This window comes from Artibeus jamaicensis, unplaced genomic scaffold, assembly GCF_021234435.1.
Source record: "Artibeus jamaicensis isolate MK-2021 breed Jamaican fruit bat unplaced genomic scaffold, CSHL_Jam_final contig_60, whole genome shotgun sequence".
Lineage (NCBI taxonomy): Eukaryota > Metazoa > Chordata > Mammalia > Chiroptera > Phyllostomidae > Artibeus > Artibeus jamaicensis.
In genome coordinates this window covers 3,729,687-3,735,405 of record NW_026521900.1, presented here as the reverse complement: position 1 = coordinate 3,735,405, position 5,719 = coordinate 3,729,687, and the positions used below count along the sequence as shown (strand labels likewise).

The 5,719-nt window shown below is 42.8% G+C and overlaps 1 pseudogene; it reads left to right on the top strand.

Annotated features, from left to right (window-relative positions):
- The first annotated feature begins 759 nt into the window (after positions 1–759).
- LOC119064080 (probable ribosome biogenesis protein RLP24) lies at positions 760–1,317 on the top strand (annotated as a pseudogene).
- Positions 1,318–5,719: the final 4,402 nt, after the last annotated feature.

Here is a 5,719-nt window from a genome sequence, read left to right as displayed (position 1 = left end):
TCCTTACTCATCCCGTGACACACCCAGAAATTTTATATAATATCTATATAACATTTAAAGATGAACTGGAGAATATTTGGAGAGTGGAAATGGGGCCTGGTGGGGAAAAATGTATTTCACTCTGTATATTATGCAATCATGTAAAGAAAATTAAATATAAACTATTAGAAAAGGTATTAAATTTCAAGTACAGTTATGCACCCCCTAAGGCCATTTCGGTCAACCAAGACACCACGTGTCTCCTAAGATCTTAGTGGAGCTAAAAAACTGCTATCATCTACTGACATCTAGCGGTCATAAGGTAGAACAACACATTCACATGTTTATGGTAATACTGGTGTAAACAAACCCACTGTGCTGCCAGTCACATAAAAGTGTACCACACAATTACAGTAGTAGTAAGCTATAAATCTACATGTACGCGTATAATGTTCACTGGGTGAAATTGCCTAACGACTAATTTCTCAGAACATATTTCCATCTTTAAGCTGTGCATGACTGTGTGAACATACATTTTTCTAATGAATTCTTACCATTCCTCCTTCTTTTTTTTACTTTTTACTATGAAAATGCCATACATATACAGAAATAGATGAGTAGATAGTAAATCCCCAGCTTCAACAATTACTAAGGTCGGGCCAATTTTGTTTCATCTCTATCTCCATCCATTTCCCCCCCCTCTTTGGTTTTGAATGAGAAATTGAGCATATGTTCCTTTCAAGCTCAGTGTTCGGGTGGTGGGTCTCCAGGAGGTTCAACATGTTTATCAAGAGGTGTTATTTCCGTTCAAGGCCCATATGCCCCAGCCATGGTGTGGTGTTAGTCTGTAACAATTGCAGGGTGTTCAGATTGTAAAAAACCAAGTGTCATAAAAATTTCTTTGAAAAGCGCATTTCTCCCATGGACAGGTGAACGGAAGCATTCTGTAAAACAGCTGGTAAAGGCTTACAGTGAATAATTAATTTGAATTTGAAAATGGTTGAAATGAACCTGTCAAATACCAGGGAGAGCTGAGGAACAATTAATGCTATGATGGGAGAGTCAAAGAGATGGAACAGAAATGCCAAACTAAATTTATAATGAACAGGTTGAAGAAAAATAAAGAACTATGGAAAGTTCAGGACATCAAACAAGTCAAACAAGAATATTTGTCTCATCTGGGCCTTTCTTGCATGCAAAGGAAAGCCACTGGAAAATAAAATGGCCCGGAAATTACAGCAGGAAGTGGATAGGGAAGTTGTTTCTGAAAATCTTTCTGTCTGTGACCATTTCTGTGAGCACATTGGAAAATCTCCTTTAGAGGCTATGAATGTCTAAATTATTGATTTATTTTTGACATGAACTGATCATCTCAATGTTAAACCTTCACTGATAGATGTATATATGTAAATCATAAAAATTCTGTAAACACAGAAGTGAACTGCAGACATAAAATGGTCCTGCCACTTGGATAATGGCACTAGGCAGCGTTTATGTAATAATTCATGGCAAAAATTCATGGGCAGTGATATATAAAATAAAATTTTCTTTGCAGGGAAAACAAAAGTGAGCTTGCATTTTGGTTAGCCTTTGCTGTGTAACAACTCACCTCAAAGTGTAGTGGCCCAAAACAACAACAACTTATGATTTGTCATGATTGCAGTGGTTGGCCATCTCCTCTGCAGGGTTTTTTTTTTTTTTTTAGATTTTATTTATTATCTTTAGAGAGGAAGGGAAGGAGAAAGGGCAAGAAATATCAACGTATGGTTGCCTCTCGTGTGTCCCCTGCTGGGAACCGGCCTGCAACCCAGGCCTGTGCCCTGACTGGGAATTGAACCGCAATCTTTTGGTTTGCAGGCCCGCGCTCAATCCACTGAGCTACACCAGCCAGGTCCTCTGCAGGTTTTGACTGGACTCACTGAAGAGAGAGAGTCAGCTGGGCTGGAAGGTCCACGATGGCCTCATTCACATGTCTAGCTGTGGACTAGGACTGCTCAGGCCTCCTCTCCTTCCTGGCTTCTCATGTTCTGGTAAACTAGAAGGACTTTCTTATATGGCAACCAGAACCTTCCAAGAGGATCAAGGCAAAAAAACCTCAAGCTTCTTGACCAAATTGTGAGAGTTCCAAGTCACTTCCACTCTGTTCCATCAGTCAAAGCAGGTCATAAGACCAACCCAGACTCTGGCGTGGGGGTAGGGGACTAGAGAAACGGACCCCAGCCCCATGGGAGGAATGAAGGGCAGGGACACACTGTTAAGTGAATACCAATTAGCATGAGGAGGGATCCGTGGCCTTCAACCAATCTACCAGTTTCCTTTCATCAACATAGCTTTTTATAGGAGGTTTTATGCTGGCACAGGCCACATGCAATTCCTGATCTAGACTTCATAATAATGAGCACTTCAAATACTTCATAGTCACCATCAAGGAGAAATTTTGGTAGCACAGGTAAACAACTGACATTTTTTTTTAATCATCCGTTTAAAATTGTGTAACAGTTGAAATTACACTTAAAGAATCCGGTAGCTCTTTTTTTGGTGGACAGATGACATTGAAATTTCTTATTGTAATGGAAATTGATGTTGCATCCAAATGTATTCTTCCTATCAGGCACTTGAAAATCAAGATGAGGTCTAATTTGCAGGAGGTACATGCGTTATGAGAGCAGCCGACCAGCAGTTGGCTTGGATATCATAAAATTGGGAATCAGCCACAAAAGGATTGAGGTCTCCCATATATGTGGTGGTGGTGTTTCAGAGCACGCCGTGAGCCCTGCTCTCCCAGCCCCCCAAACTCACTGCCGAAGCTGGGTCTGTGATGACCTCTGGTGGGGCAAGTGCAAGCATGGAAACAAGCTCCAAGTTAGGGTTTCCATTCACAAGATGGTTTCCAATTAGTTTTCATACAAGGCAAATAAAGGGCTTTTCAAAGTTGTAGTTACTTTTAGCAGAAATGTCATAGTACTGAAGAGTCTTCTTTTGATTGAAGATTATTTTTGCCCTAGCTTTGCATGATAGAGATGTTTCATATACAACTAGCCCTTGAACAATATGGGCTTGAACTGTGCGGGTCCACTTATGCATGGATTTTTTTCAGTTGACTTCCACAGTTTAACTGACCCACAAAGTTCAAACCCCAGTTGTTCAATGGTCAATTTGCATATGAAAATCTTGGTTTCTGACTGTGCATGCAGTTGGTGGCCCCATCTCCTATATTGTTGAAGGGTCAACTGTACTTGTACCATATCTCTATGCAGTCAGGCACTCCATTTCAATGTATAGTAACTCCTCCCATCAGGAGATATAGCCTTTATATCTGACCTTGCTCTGACCAGTCAACTACCAAACACTGTGCCTGGTTCAGGCCTATCTCCAGAACTGTGGGCATTTTTGCTTTCTCCTGCAACCAGCCACCTCCCTCTGAACAAACCCAGGTTAGCCTGTTGGGGAAAGTGAAACAATGCGGAAGAAACATGATCTGACCAGCCCAGGCCATCCCAGACCAGCTGTCCCCAGCCAACCCTGCAGTAGATATTGCAGACGCGGGTGTGAGCCAAGTGCATCAGCAGAGTTCACCCAGATTGCCAGGCTGCAGAACCGAGACCTCAATCCAAAGTTATTGCCTTACAGGCGCTACGCTTTGTGTTGGATTGTTTTGCAGCAAAAGCCAACAGACTCAGAGTAAGATGATGGAGGTAGATAAGGACATTCTTGGTAAGGAGCCCAGCCCTCTTGGATGCTAGTTTCCCTTAAGTTGGAGAATCTGAGGTACACTGGCTGCTAGTGTTTTTGATGAAACTTTTGGAGATAGCTGTTACCTTCATTGATGCTGAAGAGGTCTAGAACTTCTTGGAGGTCAAGGTTCTAGTCTTATGGATTCTTGGACATCAGAAACCAATAGTAAGGAAAGTGGGTGAGTCAGAGAGCATGTGGCTGAGGACTTCCAGTGTGACGGCGGTGAGCCCCACCAGTTCTTCCTTGGGCCTCCAGGATCCTGGGTGGGCAGCCCTGCAACAACCCACTCAGGCACGCTGGTGGACCCACCCTGCTTTGCTGGTAGGAACTCCAGACAGGCCATGATTAATGCTAAATGTGGAGAATGTTACTCAGAGCTGGGTTTCACGTCTTCTGACATTCAATACTAGCCTAAGTTTAAATAAAAACAACACTATTTTTGGTGCTGTAAACCTATTTTTCACCATCTGGCATACCCATATGCCTTTTATATTTTTTCTTCTGACAGAGAAAAAAAAACATCATGGGTTGAGAAGCTCCCTATTAATCTGGATATATCAAATGGACAGGGTACCTCTCTGCAGGTTGCTGCCACTTAACTCTGAGCAACAGACTTAAAAAACAAACAAACAAACAAACAAACAAACAAACAAACAAACAAACAACTTTCTCTGCCCTGGCTAGTGTAGCTCAGTGGATTGAGCATGGGCCTGTGAACCAAAAGATTGCAGTTCAATTCCCAGTCAGGGCACATGCCTAGGTTGCAGGCCAGTTCCCAGCAGGGAATGCACAAGAAGCAACCATACATTGATATTTCTCTCCCTCTCTCCTTCCCTTCCCCTCTAAAGATAAATAAATAAAATCCTTAAAAAAACTTTCTACAAATGTCAATAGAACAAAATAACTAAAGTTTAGCTTCATGAAATGTTAAGGTAAAAAATGAAATTTTTATTTTATTTTGCATAACAAATGATGACAATCTTTAAACACCCAAGAGACTAAAAACCACTCCTTCCGTTTGAGGTAATGATGAAATAATGGCGCAAAGCTGTCCTCTGTGACTTCTGTGGAGGTGACACTAAAGGAATTGAAGGCTTTGGTAAAACCAATGGGAAAATTAGCTTGATTAGCAAAATTAGCTCATTGGGTCTATCTTTTAATACATCTGTGGTAATTTTGTGAGTCTGAAGTTTCTGGAGAAGTCTGTCATTGGACTTAGGTTCAGCAGCACTTTTTTTTACTGATAAAGAGCCACCCTAAAATGGGACTTCTGCCAAGATGGAGGCATAGGTGGATGTGCGGTGCCTTCTCACACAACCAAGTTTAGAGACAACTAAATATTAGCAACAGAAAACACAGCCAGAACACGGAAAATTGAACTTTTCGGAAGTCCGTTAACAACAAATTCTTCAGCTTGACCGGTAAGGGGCGAAACCAGCGGCTGGTGAGGGGTTGTACAGGAGGACTCGGTCAGATGGACTCAGGCACGGAATCCAGACGCATGGAATCCAGGCGCAGGGTTGGACCTAGTGAGTGACCGCGGAGGAGACAGCGGGGAAGCAGTGCTGCGTGTTGACTGTGGTCGCCCATTTGTGCACGAGCAGACAGGCGAGGGAGTGGGCAGTTGGACCGGGGCCGGCAGGTCCCCGCGGCAAGCGGCAGCAGAGGGCGCCACCATTTCCCCGCTCTGACCCCACCCCCACATACAGCGTCACAACCCAGCGACCTGGGAGTCTAAGGCACCACTTCTCACGCTTAAAGGGCCAGAACAGACCAAAAATGTCGCAAGATCTCAAAGCTCTACAGCCCATAGATCTAAGCGATGAAGAAATAGCAAAACTCTCAGACGCACAGTTTAAAACACTGGTCATCAGGATCCTCACAGAACTGGTTGATTATACCGACAAATTAGACAAATATATGAAGGCGAAACTAATTGAAATGAATGGAATTACACAGGACATCAATAGCAATGAAAAGGAAACTGGGACTCAAATCAATGGAG